Raw genomic sequence first — 16838 nt, 5'->3', positions numbered from 1 at the left:
TTTACTCATTTTATTAATGGAAAAGGTGAACGAAATACATGAGATATATAAAAATTTGAAATGGAAAACCTATGCTAGACATGAATGGGGGAATGGAGATGAATAACAAAAAAGAAATCATGAAATCTTGAACAAAGGATCTGCTGTATGCCAAATTGTACTCATTACTTCTTGCCGCCTGGAGGGACAGGAAGTTTGTTTGCATCCACCAGGTCTTGAATGACGTCCTTCAAATTCCAACATTGCTCCGTAGTGTGGCCCCTTCCTTGATGGTACTTGCAATGGGCATTGGGATTCCATTTGGCGCTCCTTTCTTCAGGTTTTGGCTCTGGAAATGGCCCAATAGGTGTGATCAAGCCTTGACCGTAAAGGCGATCAAAGGCCGCATCATAAGTCATTCCTAAAGGAGTGTAAGTTCTTTTCTTCTTGGGCAATGGAGCTTCAAGAGCTAACACTTCATTGATATCAACTTGGCCTATATTGTTGGTACTATTTTCGTGCTTAGAAGACGAAGAAGAAGGATGGTCGTTCTTCTTTTTTTTTCCTAGTGTTATTATTGTTACTACCAGCAGTCTTTATTAGCTCATCCTCGATATTAATGCCGATGTCGTATACAGCTTCGAAAGTGTTAAGTGGAAGAAATTTGAGATGTTTTCTATATTTATGAGTCAGATTTTGAATAAAGAGGCGAACTGTAGGGAATATTTCAAGCGTTAACCCCTAGCTTGAACCCCACTGTGATCATACACTAAAGTACGGTGGCGTCTAAAGGGAAAGAAGATAGAGCAAAACAGTCGCCAACAAGTTTTTTAGGAACTTGTAAACCGTTCACGAGGTGAAGGTTACACCCCTTAACGATCCATGAGATCGTCAACTCCATAAGGTCTTGAACCAAATAGGGTTTGGGGATGAAGGTACAAATCCAACCTAAAAGAGATTGAACCTGCCCTAATAATAGGCCTCTACTTTATTCTGATCGTATTCATGTGCGCTTTCTGACTAACATACAATCAATAGTATTACCCTAAACTTGTTTATCTATGTTGGTTGAATTTAATGCACAAATAAAACTATTATTGGCGATCACTTGAATTATAATCAAATTAACCCTAAACAAGAATATTAATTATCTTATTAAGCGTGATTACAAGTACAAATTCCTTTTAAACATGCATAAAAGGTGTGATCAAGCAATAACAATAATTATATATATCAAGCAACATAATAATAATCAATTAATCATCATCAAAATAATAATATTTATAATCATGTTCAGAATTATTAGAAAGCTAATATATTCAGTAAGGTCAAGTGATCGGAATGCCTGGGTGGAGGCCGCTTCCGATTAGTAATATTAATATAATTAATATTACAACTTAAACTTGACTGAACCCTTCGGGTCACACCCAAGCAAAAGATACGAACCGACTCGACGAATTAATTCGGAAGAAATTAATTCGTCGCCCGAGTGTTAAATATTTAGACGTCGGAAATTCGATCTTAGAGCGTCGAAACCGAGCGTCGGAAGTCGAGTCAAAAATAATAAAAAGACGAGACGACAAATTAGTAATAAATCAATAATGACCAAAATACCCCTAGCATCGGAATCCCGAGTGCTAGGGGATTAGCCGAGCTAGCAGCCCGCACCATGTGCGAGACATGCTAGCAAGGCGTGGCTAGCAGCCCGCACCATGTGCGAGGCATGCTAGCGCAGCACGGTTAGCAGCCCGCAAGCAGTGCGTGGCGTGCTGGTGTGCGCTGCTGCTAGCAGCCCGCACATGTGCGTGGCTAGCTAGATGCGCCCTCGGCATCAGTAGCCCGCACTGATGTGCTTGGGCGTGCTGGGCCGAGCTGGCAGCAGCTAGCAGCCCACACGGTGCGAGGCTAGTTGGGTCGTGGGCCTAGGACAGGTAGAAAGGGGAAGCTAGTAAGTATGCTTGCTTTTTGGTGTGGACAAGTGTCACAAGGAGAGGAAGGAGTGGGGAGCAAGTATGGTCCCCTCCTCTCCAAGTGGTCCATACTCCTCTTTACATATGACTAGGATACTTGTTGATTTATTACTTGCTTGTATAATTAATTTAATTTAGCTTTAAATTAATTTGTGGAATTTCATGAATCCCACATTGATGGGATAGAAATTCCCACTCATACTTTCCTCTATAAATACCAACCTTGGGATTTGGAGTAAAGTGCTTGAGTGGGAGTTAGAAAGAGCATTCCATATTTTGGGAAAAACTCTTAAACTCCATTAACACTTGGGTTTTGGTCGGACCTTGCTAACTCCAAGGTAGCGGACCTAAAAAGTTGTGTTCGTCCCTTGTGGGTGGATACCGTTGGAGGCACGACATTTGCGGTGCTCAAGGCTTTCAAGTAAGAGCCCGTTTTGAGAGGGCGAAGCTCGCTTCAAGGGTATGATTCGTTCTTTCTTTTCTTGTGTTTATTTATTTATGCTTTATGGTTTTATTAATTACGAGTGGTTCCTTGGGTCAGGGTTGTTTCCGTGATGAGTCGGACTCACCAAACCCCAACATGTTCATGTTAAAAATAAAGCATAATAATAGCAATATCCTAGGCATGATACTAACAAGATTAATAACAAACCTTAGCATGTCACTAAACAATAAAAATCATATATTTAGCCCTAACATGATACTAACAAGAATATTAGGAAAGAAAGTAGAAGGCATAATACTTTTAATTATACTTGATATTAAAGTTACCCTAGACATGATACTAGGAATCAGAATAACAACCTAAGCATGAACTCTATATCATAACATTAATAAAAACCATTAAAATACTTACTTTGATGCCTCGTACCTCTTTCTAATAACAAAATACACACGTTAGTAAATTCAAGGAAAATAATAAAACAACAATTAAATTAAATAATTAAAAGAGAGATTTGAGACCAAACCCTCAGAAATTAAACCTTTCACGTCCAGGGCGAAGGCAACTTCGAATACGGCTAGGTGTATCTAGATGTAATGAATGCGAAATTTTTATATTTGTGAGAAAAAGCTAGTTTAGAAAAAGAGAGAGAGAGTAATCAAAAAAATCTTGATGAGAATTGGTGTAAATGAGAGAGAATTGATGAATAAGAATTGATGATTATAGCTGAAAACTGATGATTGTAGGTTGTAGGTGAATGAAAACGGAGTTTTTACGACGTTATTTATAAAGAAAATCAACCAAAAAGATAAAATATCAAAACGGAGTTCTGGCGCAAATAAAACTAGATTAGCGCCAACGGTGGCTATTGGCGTCAGACGCCAACATTAGCGTCAGGTGCCAAGCGTAGCGCCAGGCGCTACAGCTGGCGTTTGGCGCTGATTAAGAAATTCACGCGTTTTCTTAAAATTAGATAAAAATTGTCGTACAGGAGGGCAAAATCGTATTTCCCTCAGAAAAATGTTCTTTGATTCTAATTAAAACTCTAAAAAGTCAACAAAAGTCAATTTATCAATGCTAATTGAATTAGGAATGAAAAGAACCTTCTAGAAGAATCTAAAAGACTAAAACCATTCCTAATTGCATTAGGAATGATAAATCTATATTAGGCCCTCCCCAAGATCATTGGGCCGCATATGAGGCTCAAACCGGGCCCAGTTAAGTAAATTGGCCATAACTTCCTCAATATTCATCGGAATTGGGATTATAATATATCGTTGGAAAGCTCTTGTCAAACCCCATCAACTACACTACTATTGAATCCCTATCATGAACCAACCAAAATGCATTGGCTGTTTTCTTAAAATAAGTTTTCAAAAATAGAGAGAAGAGAAAAGAAATTAAAACTATTCGTAACACTAGACTTTCCACACTTTCACTTCATTCGATTATGATTCGACGTGAAAGGCACTCTTCACTGGGTTTGGTTTTGGGGAGACACAAATGGGTGTCTACAGAAAGCCCCCACTTTGACTGAGTTTGGAGAAACGCAAGTTTCGAAAACAAAAGTCAAAGTAGCGATAGGGACGGAGAATGATTCAGAACGCTATGCGATTCTAAGTCATTCTTGTAATGCCGATACCAGCAAACTAGAGTTAGTTAAACAAATAAAAGAGTAAAGAAATGCGTATCTTGCACCGTCGAGCACACATCCCTGAAAGTAACCGATTTGTTGTTTTGATGACCTCCTACCAAGAGAATGTCATCCCGCTTGTAAACTGCTATGCTTGTAACTGCCGCCAATATAGAAAATTGCTTAGCTTGAAACGATCCTCTTCCGCTTTGATAATATTTCACGTCGAAGGGAACACTATCGAAGATTGCTTCACTTGAAACAATCCTCTTCCGCTTTGTGACCATTTTCCACGTCTAAGGGAACATGATCGAAGATTGCTTCGCTTGAAACAATCCTCAGTTGTTTGTGACAACTATCCACAATCTAGGGAACGCCATCTTGCTGTTTCGATGTTCACTCGTCTCTGAACAAAGAGCTTCTTTTCTTTGGATATGTTCACACGCCTCTGAACAATGTTCTTCTTTTTTTTTGATATGTCCACGCGTCTCTGAACAAAGAGCTTGAAAGAAATGTCCACGCGTCTCTGAACAAAAGAGCTTTGATGATATGCCCATGCGTCTCTAAGCAAAAGAGCTTGATGGAAATGTTCACGCGTCTTTGAACAAAAGAGCTTGAAAATAGGATGCCCACGCGTCTCTGAGCAAAAGAGCTTGAAAGACATGTCCACGCGTCTTTGAACAATGGGTCTTGATAATAGGATGCCCACGCGTCTCTGAGCAAAAGAGCTTTGAATGATATGTCCACGTGTCTCTGAACAAAAGAGCTTTGATGGAAATGTTCACGCGTCTCAGAACAAAGAGCTTCAACGGAAATGTTCACGCGTCTCTGAACAAAAGAGCTTTGGCGATAATATTCCGAAGAAAAATTTCCGAAGACCAACGCTTGCCGATCTCTAAAGATCGCTTGAACTTTGCTTCCGCTATGCCAGTACGTCGGCGGTTTGCTGCTTGTGAACCCTTATGTTGGTGATAAGCCAACGCTTAGGCGCTTTAAGCTAAGTGAGATGATCTTTTGTCAGGTCGATCACTTTTTGCGACTGTAATCAAACCGACTACTTAATCATGTCAAATTGCTCATAGGGGCTAACTGGCGTATCAAGGAACCCAAAATTGTTTTATGAGGTTGAAATCACCTTTCTGAGAGGCTTCAAGCTCTGTCGCTGCTGAAATATCTCTGGCGCCAAGAATTGGCACTGTCGCCAGACGCTGAAATATATTTCCAGACGCTAGATGCTGTCATCTGGCGCTAGAGTATGGTCTTCCCTATTCTGCTACACCTGTATTTATTTTTGACTATAGAACTTTGCTAATCTCTTTAATTATCTTAGGGTTGACCTAAGGTTTATTGTCGCTTGACTCATTGATTTGACACGACTCAAGGTATAAACTTGACTTTCTGTGACTGACTCGAGGATGACTCGACTCAAAGTGAAATGACACGTGTGACTCATGACTCATGTGTGCATATTGTTGATTCAATGTGACTCAAAAATGCAAAAAAAAAAAAAAGCGAAAATTTTCCGTCATTTTTGTGGAGGGTATCGACTTTCTCCCGAAAAAGAAAGACGCGAAAAAAAAGAATTGAAGTGAAGTTTTGTTGTAAGGTTTTGATGATTGTGAACAAATGATGATTATCTAACTAATATGTGTATTGAGATGTGCAAGAACAAGTCATGAAGCATGAAGATGATTGAGTACAGGTTAGATCATCATTGAAGATGGTTCCCTACATACAATGTATAGATCATGCTTGAGTTCCTCAAGGGGAACATAAAGAGAAGAAGTCTAAAAGTACAAACGTATTGTTAGACTTTACATGCAGTTCCTAAGAAGAATGAGAAGATGTTCTTTGCAAGGAATGAGCAGCAGTTCCTCAGGGGGAACAAGTAAAGAGAAGTTCCTTCGCGGGAGTAGAAGCTTCAGAGTAGAAGTTTCATCAGAGAAGAGAAGTTCCTTTTTGCAGGAACAGAAGCATCATAGTAGAAGCTTCATCAGAGAAACATGAAGACAGAAAAATAGGAGTATATTTTTCTAGGAATCATGTAAGTATGTTGGACAAGAGAAATTGTCTAGAACAAGCCTAAGGAACTACATTGGAACGTCAGTCGGTAAGGAACTTATTAGTGTTGATGACCAGTAAGTTCCTTACTAGTCAGTCTAGAATTCATTTATAGAAGGAACACGAGTTTGCACAGCACTAGTAGTAAGTTTTCCACGTTAAATAGTCATTGCATTATGTTTGCCTACTTTATAGGAAGTTAGTTTTGACTTGGTATTAATATTTATTATTAGATTTTATTTTATAAAAGATAAGTTTTTGAAAATAAAATCTGATTTTCTCTTAGTAAAAAAGATAACTTATTTTCCTAGTTTCTAGGGATTTAGTTTTCAAATAAACTAATTTATAAAATGATTTTATTTTATAAAACAAAGTTTTATAATCAAAATCTGATTTTATTGTAGTCAAAGTCGTGGGAAAAAGATTTTCAAAGTTGTTACCTTAAAAGTAGGAGTTCAGTTGAGATTTTGTTTGTTAAGGAACAAAATGAATCTGGTCTATATGTGAAGTTAAATTAATGAACGAGTGTGTTATTTTAACTTATCTTCTTAAAGAAGTCAGTTTTAAACTCCTAGTTTTTAGCACAAGGACTTGGTCCCCAAGGAACTTGTGGCTGTTATTTGCAAAACGTGCTGATTGCTTTCCTAACAAAAAGGAAGTTATTGAGCAAGTCATGGAGCAACTAATTGACCCATTATTGTTGCTTATAATTAGAATTAGTTTTCTTTTCGTGGGCCTAAAGATTCGGACCACTTCTGATCATAAGGAACATGGGCAATTAGTGGGTTTTCTAATCTTCTATAAATAGAACGTTTTTAATTCTTTTAAAACTGTCTGACTTTAGAGAGTCATTCCATATAGTGTCTCACTTAATTAGAATAGTTTTTCATGAGAAATATATTATGTCTTCCACGTTGGTGAGTCAGTTCCTTTAGGTTCCAAGTTCCTTACATGTCTCAAATTGTCCAACATATTAGTTTCGTACATCTATCTTTCATATGTATTTGAGAAATGTTTAAGGGTTTGAGTGAACTCTTGTATTAGGGAATTTGTAAGGGTTTGAGTGAACTCTTGTATTGGGGAGTTGGGAAGTTTGAGTGAACTTCTATTTGTAAGAAAGAGAAGAGAAAGAGAAGTGAGAAGAGAAAGAGAAAGAGAAGTGAGAAGAGAAAGAGAAGTGAGAAGAGAGAAAGAGAAGAAAAGAGTAACAAGTTGGGTGACTTGTTCCTCGGGGCTTTGAGTTTGTTGAGGAACTTGAAGTTAGAGTCTTTAGTTTGTAATGGGTCATTGCCCTATTCTAGTGAAGATTCTTTTCCTAAAATCCCTTGTGGTCGTGGTTTTCCTCCTTGATTAGGGCCAAGGAGTTTTCCACGTAAAAATCTCTGTTGCACTTTTAGTTCCTTTAGCTATCTTTCAGTTCCTTTAGCTTACTTAGTTTTATTTCCTCAAAAAGTTTGGCTAAACTGTCATACTACAATTCAACCCCCCCTTCTTGTAGTATTCATTGAAACAACAAGTTTTTTTTTTTTGAAGATGCATGTTGAATGAGCTTAGTTAAATGTTGTTTCTCACAGTACAAGGATTGTAACATCTTAGACTATCCTAGTTGACTCGATAATGAAAGTATTTAGGTCACTTAGGCACGGAGGCTAAGCACTTCATACTTCGATATGCAATGATGATTATGAGTGATGTGACAAAGCATGCTTCAGCGTTGTGTTAAGATTTCATGACAAAGGGTTCCTAAGGGAAGTATATTTGGTCATGTAAGTGTGCAGTGTGTGAAAGTGATACTAAAGTTAGGCCGCAAGGGCTAAGTGTGTGGAAAGAAAAAAAAAAGTCGAATGGTGGTGACTTTTAGGCTAGGTAAGCTAATGATGTAGGGATCAAGCCCCGAAGTCTAGCTCTACATAAATATGGATGAGCATGGGAGATCCCTTAATATAATCATGGTGTGTGAATGTGAATATAAATTCATGTTTATTACGGCCGCACCTCGATGTGAGGTTGCCTACGTATCCTTTAGGAATCAGGCCGAACGTAGCTCTAGCCAAACCTCGCACAAGTGTGTGTATACCTCAAAAAGTTCTTTTTAAGGGTTGTAACGTGGTTGGGCTAAAGGCTTGAAGAAGAAGGGGATAAAGGCTCAAGACCCTCGATAAGCCCCCAAGGTGTGCAACCTCGCTTTTAAATCTTTATGTTTTTATACTTGAGGCTTTCTACTCTTTTTTAGCTTTTCTTTTGCTTTAGCATTTATTTCATTTTTATAAGTGTGAGCAATCCCGATCATGCGGTCTATCACTCACTTGGCATTCATGTTTCTCAGGCACGGTACCGAGCACTCGATAAGAGACGTAATCTGAGACGTGTTCTTATCAAAGACATTTTCATGTCAAAGACATTGGAACACTTGCCCTTTTGCACACTTTTATCATTATTTTTTTTCCTTATTATTTTAATCTTGTGAGGTCACTCAAGTTTTTCATAAGTTGCACACCATCCCATCCCAAGGTTAGGTAGATTTGGGTTGAAAAAAGAAAGGTCTATCGTTAGACGAGGCTCAAAGTGGTTTATGAAGAAAGGATTGTAAATTAAAAGGTGAAAAGTGATATGATGTAGCTACAAGAGGTGCCTTAAATCATTGGTATACCTTGTGCTTAATTCGAAAATGATTTATTTTTTTTGTTTTTTTTTTTTTTGCAATATAATGAAATGATCATATGTAAGAGAATAAATGCTCATTTTATTAAAAAGGGGAAAAGAAAGAATCTACAAAATTAATCTAAAAGAAAAGAAGGGTGCCTATGCTAGACTTATTGGGGAAAGGGTAAATAAAGAAAAATAAAAAAGATGTCATGAAATCTCGTCGTTGAAGCTCGCCTCTTGTCTTGTGTTGTTTTCTTTATCATCACTCGCTCTTCTTGTTAACTGGAGGTATGGGAAGCTTGTTATTATCAATCAAATGTTGGATAGCCTCCTTTAGCTTCTAACAGCTCTCAGTAGCATGACCCCTACCTTGATGGTACTTGCAGCGCATATTTGGATTCCAACTAGGCAATCTCTTCTCAAGTGGGGGATCTTGAAGAGGTCCAATAGGAGTAATGAGTCCCTTGGCATGGAGTCAATTGAAAGCTTCATCGTAGCTAATTCCAATAGGGGTAAAATCCTTTTTTTGTTGCTTTCTAAATCCTCGATTATCCATGGCTAAGATCTCATTAAGGTCGAAAGTACCAACACTGTTACTAGAGTATGTGTTTTTGGAAGAAGAAGGATAGTCGTTCTTCTTTCCTTTACATCCACTGTTGTTATTGTTACTAATCTTGGCCTTCTTGTCGCGCGGAGAAACATGAAGGAGGTTTGAGTCAATGAAGTCTTGAACACGATCCTTGAGGGAGAGACACTTTTCATCTTTATGGTATCGAAAATAGGAATTTGGATCCCAATTGGGAAAACGTTTTTCTGATGGAGGGTTTTGACTGGGACCAATGGAGTGAATATGACCTTGATCATGAAGACAGTCAAAAGCTTCATTGTAAGTTATTCCTATTGGTGTCAATTCTTCAATGGTCTGTTTTTCCCGTGACTTAGGAGCATTGAGTTCTTCATTAAGCCCTTGGCGACGATTTTGTTCGATGACCATCACTCGATTTGCTAAACCTTTTACCACGTTCAAGAGCATGGCAACGACATCTTGCAGTTTTCGGACGTCCTCTTTTAGACTTGACGAGTCTTCCCTGGTATTATCTAAGAAAAGACTTTCATCCTCCTCAATCATGGCCACTTCATCAAGAGAGGTTATATAAGCTGTCTCGATCATGGGCTCTCCTACAGGTGTGATAAGAAGTGATGGATCGAAGGATGTTTGATCTTCTTCAATGGTTAGAATTTCGGAAGTTTCATTGTTATCGATCATATCTTGAATAGCTTCTTTGAGTTTCCAACACTCCTTAGTGTCGTAACCCTTTCCTTGGTGATATTTGCAGTGCTTATTAGGGTCCCACTTGGGTGGCCTGGCTTCAAGAACTAGATCTTTGATAGGCCCTATGGGCATGACTAGTCCTTTGTGATGTAACTTCTCGAAAGCTGTTTCATAACTCATATCGAGTGGAGTGAACACTCTTTTAGACCTTTGGATTTGCGATTTAGAGGCGTTCGTGGCATGTACTTCATTAATGGGAGAGGAAGAAGAAGGATGGTCGTTCTTCTTTCCTCTCGCACAATTTTCTTTCAGAAGGTCCCCTTCAATGTTAATGCCTATATTATAGACAACCTTGAAAGTATTCAAGCTGTGTTGGTACTTTAAGTGCCTTGAATACTTCCCTTGGAGATTCTTGATAAACATCCTCACAGATTCTTTTTCGGTAGGAGCCTTGACCATATTAGCGGAAGTTTTCCTCCATTTATTGAAGAATTTAGTGAACCCTTCGTTTTCTTTTTGTTTTAACATCTCAAGTTGTCTATGGTCCGTCTCGTCTTGGATGTTGCACTTATATCTATCTATGAAAGCGTTTGCTATGGACTCCCAGGTGGAGGTTTTTTCTTTCTCGAGAGAAAAGAACCATTGCTGGAAAACGGTCTCCAGAGAAAGTGGGAACAGAGAGGGGAAAACCTTCTTATCGATACCCTTAATACTCATTATAGTTTCAAAAGCTCTTAGATGAAAGTAAGGGTTATCTGTTGCCTTGAATTTAGGGATGTCAGTGGTGTTGAACTTATGCGGAAGAAGTTCCTTGTCCAGCGAGACCCCTTGTGAACTAATGCCCTGAAATTTATAGTCACTAGATAGCTTGCTCAAACTTTCTTGCATAAGGTTCATTTGTTGTTGCTTCACAGGGTCATCAATTTTGAGGGTTAAAGCCTTTAACACCTTAGTCATGTCATTCAATTGATTCCTAAGTTCATTGACCTCTTCTTGACTTGCCATTATCTTTTTAGCCTTCCTCTTTTAACGAATTGGTTTATCGAAAAGTGAGACTTGAATAAAGAGGTTGTCCTTGATTAATCGCCCTTCTCTCCTCGACCAAGTACTGTGGAAAAGGAATTTGGGGATATTTATTGTTAATTATTTGACTCAAAATTTATTCAACATGAAATGGATGGAGGAAGTGAAGAAAGTTGGATTATAATGTGAAGAAAAATGATGTAGATGGAGGGGTATGAAGAACCAGGAATAGAATGTACCCCCCTACTCAAATGACGGAAAAAACCGACTCATGCATGAACCTAAGACATGGTCATGGTGACATATACTCAAAGTGTGTGCTAAGACTAGTGAGTGTAGGTGACATGTTAAGACTCGTGTCATGGCCATGTGGCTAGACTATGTGACTAGACTCAATTAATGACTCGACAAAGTATTATTGACAGTAAAATTTAACCGAATTATTTAGCAAACTGGTCAATTAGACACTTGGTGATGACTCGACCAATAATCCGAACTGTCGGCAAAACGACAGGACTGGCGTCGCACTGTGTAGTGTAGCGCCAGATGACAGAGCTGTCGCCAGGTGCCACACTCCACAGAGTGGCGCTACAGTTCAGATTTTGGTGCCAATGGTGGAACTTCAATCTGAGACTATTTTCGGTGTTATTAATCAACAGGAGTATGCCTAAAGTCGTACTAGGTCAATTCTGATTAAAATATTAGACTTTATTTACTCAAATTAATTAATCAATTAATTAATTAGGCAAAGTTCTTTAAGTCAATAATTTATTAAATCTCAACACAAGTCAAACAAACGGTTAAGAATAGTATATGTACAACAAATAATGCACAATTAGTCAAGTAGGCAAAATATGATGCAATGATTTTGCAACCTAACCATGGCTCTAGTTATCTAAAGTTCGGGATATGGTTTAGTCAATAAAGGGTCCATGGTTAATTGTCCGGATGCACCGCGCGGAAGCCTAACCATGAAGGGTTGGCGCGAGTGGATGGGACACCGCGAGTTTTAGAAAACTCGCTTCCATGGTTTGGTGAATTCAACATTCTCGGATGTACCCTTTGTTGCTCTGAGCGTTCAATCAGGTAGATGGAGCATGAATTCCCAGAGGGTTATGTCCATATGTAGAACACATATGGGTTTCAGAAAAGTGAGAAAAACTCAATCAGGAAGTAGGGTCAAGAAAACAGTGCAAAAAAACTGGTCGAACTTAGAACGCATATTTCTGGCTCGGTATTGGAAGAATTTGGCGGCAGCAAACAGAGGTTGGCGCCAGGATTTAGCTGTAGCGACTGACGACAGAGCTGTCGTCTAGCGCTACAGTTAAACGTCTGGCGCCAGCTTCTGTTCGCTGACGCTAATTCCTACATGCCTCAACATCTTTCTGTGCTAGATAAAATTTTCCAGTTTCGCGCAGTGTTATTTCGGTCATAGTTGTGAAAGATATTTCTCAAATTTCCTACGTGTAAAATTCTATGTTTTTAACTCATTACGGATGGTCTTTCCAATGAGATCTTTTTTATGCATATGACAATAATGTTAATCAAAATTACCCACATGAAATACTTAGAACGTTTCGACGCTCATCCACTCATTCTAAATCATTGCCGAAACAAATTCAGGAATTAAAATATAATTCCTCCCTAGTGGAGTCGCCAAAAACTGTATGGAATATTTCAAGCGTTGACCCCTAGCTTGAACCCCACTGTGATCATACACTAAAGTACGGTGGCGTCCAAAGGGAAAGAAGATAGAGCAAAAGAGTCGCCAACAAGTTTTTTAGGAACTTGTAAACCGTTCACGAGGTGAAGGTTACACCCCTTAACGATCCAAGAGATCGTCAACTCCATAAGGTCTTGAACCAAATAGGGTTCAGGGATGAAGGTACAAATCCAACCTAAAAGAGATTGAACCTGCCCTAATAATAGGCCTCTACTTTATTCTGATCGTATTCATGTGCGCTTTCTGACTAACATATAATCAATAGGTTTACCCTAAACCTATTTATCTATGTTGGTTGAATTTAATGCACAAATAAAACTATTATTAGCGATCACTTGAATTATAAATCAAATTTACCCTAAACAAGATTATTAATTATCTTATTAAGCGTGATTACAAGTACAAATTCCCTTTAAACATGCATAAAAGGTGTGATCAAACAATAACAATAAATAGATATATCAAGCAACATAATAATAATCAATTAATCATCATCAAAATAATAATATGTATAATCATGTTCTTGTTAAAAATAAAGCATAATAATAGCAAGATACTAGGCATGTACTAACAAGATTAATAACAAACCCTAGCATGTCACTAAACAATAAAAATCATATATTTATCCCTAACATGATACTAACAAGAATATTAGGAAATAAAATAGAGGGCATTTTACTTTTAATCATACTTGATATTAAAGTTACCCTAGACATGATACTAGGAATCATAATAACAACATAAGCATGAACTCTATATCATAACATCAATAAAAACCATTAAAATACTTACTTTGATGCCTCATACCTCTTTCTAATAACAAAATACACACGTTAGTAACTTCAAGGAAAATATTAAAACAACAATTAAATTAAATAATTAAAAGAGAGATTTGGGACCAAACCCTCAGAAATTAAACCTTTTACCTCTAGGGCAAAGGCAATTTCGAATATGGCTAGGTGTATCTAGATCTAATGAATGTGGAATTTTTATATTTGTGAGAAAAAGCTAGTTTAGAAAAAGAGAGAGAGTAATCAAGAAAATCTTGATGAGAATTGGTGTAAATGAGAGAGAATTGATGAATAAGAATTGATGATTGTAGCTGAAAACTGATGACTGTAGGTTGTAGGTGAATGAAAATGGAGTTTTTACGATGTTATTTATAAAGAAAATCAGCCAAAAAGATAAAATATCAAAAGAGAGTTCTGGCGCAGATAAAACTAGATTAGCGCCAACACTGGCTATTGGCGCCAGACGCCAACATTAGCGCCAGGCGCCAATGCTAGCGCCAGACGCTACAGCTGGCGTTTGGCGATGATTCAGAAATTCACGCGTTTTCTTAAAATCAGATAAAAATTGCCGTACAGGAGGATAAAATCGTATTTCCCTTAGAAAATGTTCTTTTATTCTAATTAAAACTCTAAAATGTCAACAAAAGTCAATTTATCAATGCTAATTGAATTATGAATGAAAAGAACCTTCTAGAAGACTAAAACCATTCCTAATTGCATTAGGAATGATAAATCTATATTAGGCCCTCCCCAAGATCATTGGGCCGCATATGAGGCTTAAACCGGGCCCAGTTCAGTAAATTGGCCATAACTTCCTCAATATTCATCGGAATTGGGCTTATAATATATTGTTGGAAAGCTCTTGTCAAACCCCATCCAACTACACTACTATTGGACCCATATCATGAACCAAACAAACTAGATTGTATGTTTTATTAAAATATGTTTTCAAAAACAGAGAGAGGAGAAAAGAAATTAAAACTATCCGCAACACTAGACTTTCCACACTTTCACTTCATTCGATTATGATTCGACGTGAAAGGCACTCATCACTGGGTTTGGTTTTGGGGAGACACAAATGGGTGTCTACATGAACCATCTCTCTTTCTTTGGGAGGATCTACCAAGAGTGAGGCTGTTTTCCTCCACATGTTCAGGTAAGCGGTGAAGCGTTCATTCTCTTTCTGTTTGAGAATGGAGAGTTCACGTTCAGAAGTTTTGGTTTGAATGTTACACTTGTAACGATTCATGAAACTGTCGGTGACATCTTGCTAAGTCGTAGTATGCTTGGCATCTAAGGGATAAAACCATTGTTGGCAAACATGTTCTAAGGAGAGAGGGAACACCGTAGGGAAGAGTGTTACGTCCAATCACTTAAGAGCCATGGCTGCAGAGAACGCTTTCAAATGGAATATTGGATTGTCAGTAGGCTTGAACTTTGGAATATCAGCAGTGGAGAACTTTTCAGGGAGTCTGTCCTTCACATCCAAAGGAGTGGGAGGCCGTTCCACATAAGTGAAATCCTCAGAAATCTTACTCATTTGTTCCTTCAGTTTGTCAAGGGTGGAAACAGTGACCTTGTTTTGTTCCATGGTAGTGACCCTAGTGGTAAGGGTTTGCATCATGGAAGACAGTGCCTCGATGGATTTGTTGATGTTCTCAATATCTTCTTTAGTGGCCATTGAAAGGTGATGAGTAATGGAGATGGCAAAGTTCTCTTTGAACGCCTATTAGATCTGAGAGATTGTTGCGGTAATGAGTCAAACCGTATTAATCTATCCCTGTTCCTTGACCAAGTACTGTGAAATAAAATAATTCACTTAATTGTTTGACTCATTGCTCAAGATAGGAAAGCAAGGAAAAAATAGACATTTTAAAACAGGTGAGAAATTCCACTCATTTTTTTATTATGACGAAAAAAGGGTGCATGAACCTAATATACGATCATAAACGACTTGGTGCACGACTCGAGTCGGAACATAAAGAAAGTATGTGGACTATACTTGACTCGTGAGTGACTAAGTGATCTTATAAGACTCGTGGTATGATCGTATGGCTAGACATGTGAACAATAACAAAAATGACTGACACGAGGACCAAATTAACACGGAAGACTTAAAAAAAGCTGAATGGACTTACTTTAAGGGAACCGTGACACGGGAAACTGTACCGTCTCACGGTACAAGCTGCCGTGGCACGGTGGGTTTGTTTTTTTTTTTTTTTTTTTTTTTTTGGAAATCCACTGTGCCAGTGTGGCTTGTACCGTGACACGGTACAGTTTAAGAGCGCCTACGTTAAAGCATGGGTTAAAGCATGGGTGAATATGCTTGGCACTCTTAGGAAGTAGGAATTGACATATACAATTAGGGACAAGGAAAGTAGGGAGCCACCAACAAGTTTTTAAGGAACTTGTAAACTGTTCACGGATCATTTAAGGCAACCACGAATAAGGGACAACGAAGGCAACAACGATTGACCCGTGAAGGTTACACCTAGGGATGGCAACGGGTCGGATCTGGATCGGGTCCGGATGGACCCGGATCCATATCCTTTTTTGTATATAGGATCCAGATCCGACCAGGATTCGTCGGGTCCAACGGATCCGGGTCCGGATCCGGGTCCAAAACGGGTCCAATATATTTTGCCTAATTTTTTGCAATATATGTAATGTTCGGGTCAAAAAATTTATTTTAAACTTACGTTGTTGGTTATTAAGTTCAACCATAAATTAACCAACTTATACACTCATAGTTTGAATTAAAATTATAAACAAAAAAAAAAATACAATGTTACATATGAACTAGTAAAAAAAACAACGATGATGTATATAATATGAGCATCCAAAATTCATCTATTAAAAGGGTTAATCTTTATCATTACTAACATTATCAACATTTTTAATAAAGAAACAAACAATTTTAGTTTTATTAAATAGGAAAAATAAAAAAAAAACGGGTCCACGGATCTGGATCCGGGTCTAGGGCCCAGACCCAGATCCAGATCCGTTTTTGTCAGTAGGACCCGGATCCGCCGAGTCCAAAATTTGAAGACCCATATCCATGGAAAACGGATTTGGATCCACGGATCCAAGTCGGGTCCAGATCCATTGCCATCCCTAGTTACACCCCATTCATAATCCATGAGATTACTAACTCCATTTGGTTCGGAACCACGAAAGGAGGATCGGGGATGATGGTAAGAAGTGAGTCATGGAGCCACATTCGCCTGTATTTGCCTCTACTCGATTTTTATAGTGAAAAGTGATTCATGCGATCTCAAAGGCATACAAACAGAGATT

This window comes from Chenopodium quinoa, unplaced genomic scaffold, assembly GCF_001683475.1.
Source record: "Chenopodium quinoa cultivar QQ74 unplaced genomic scaffold, ASM168347v1, whole genome shotgun sequence".
Lineage (NCBI taxonomy): Eukaryota > Viridiplantae > Streptophyta > Magnoliopsida > Caryophyllales > Amaranthaceae > Chenopodium > Chenopodium quinoa.
The sequence above is the reverse complement of the archived record's forward strand: the minus strand, read 5'-3'. Positions refer to the sequence as shown.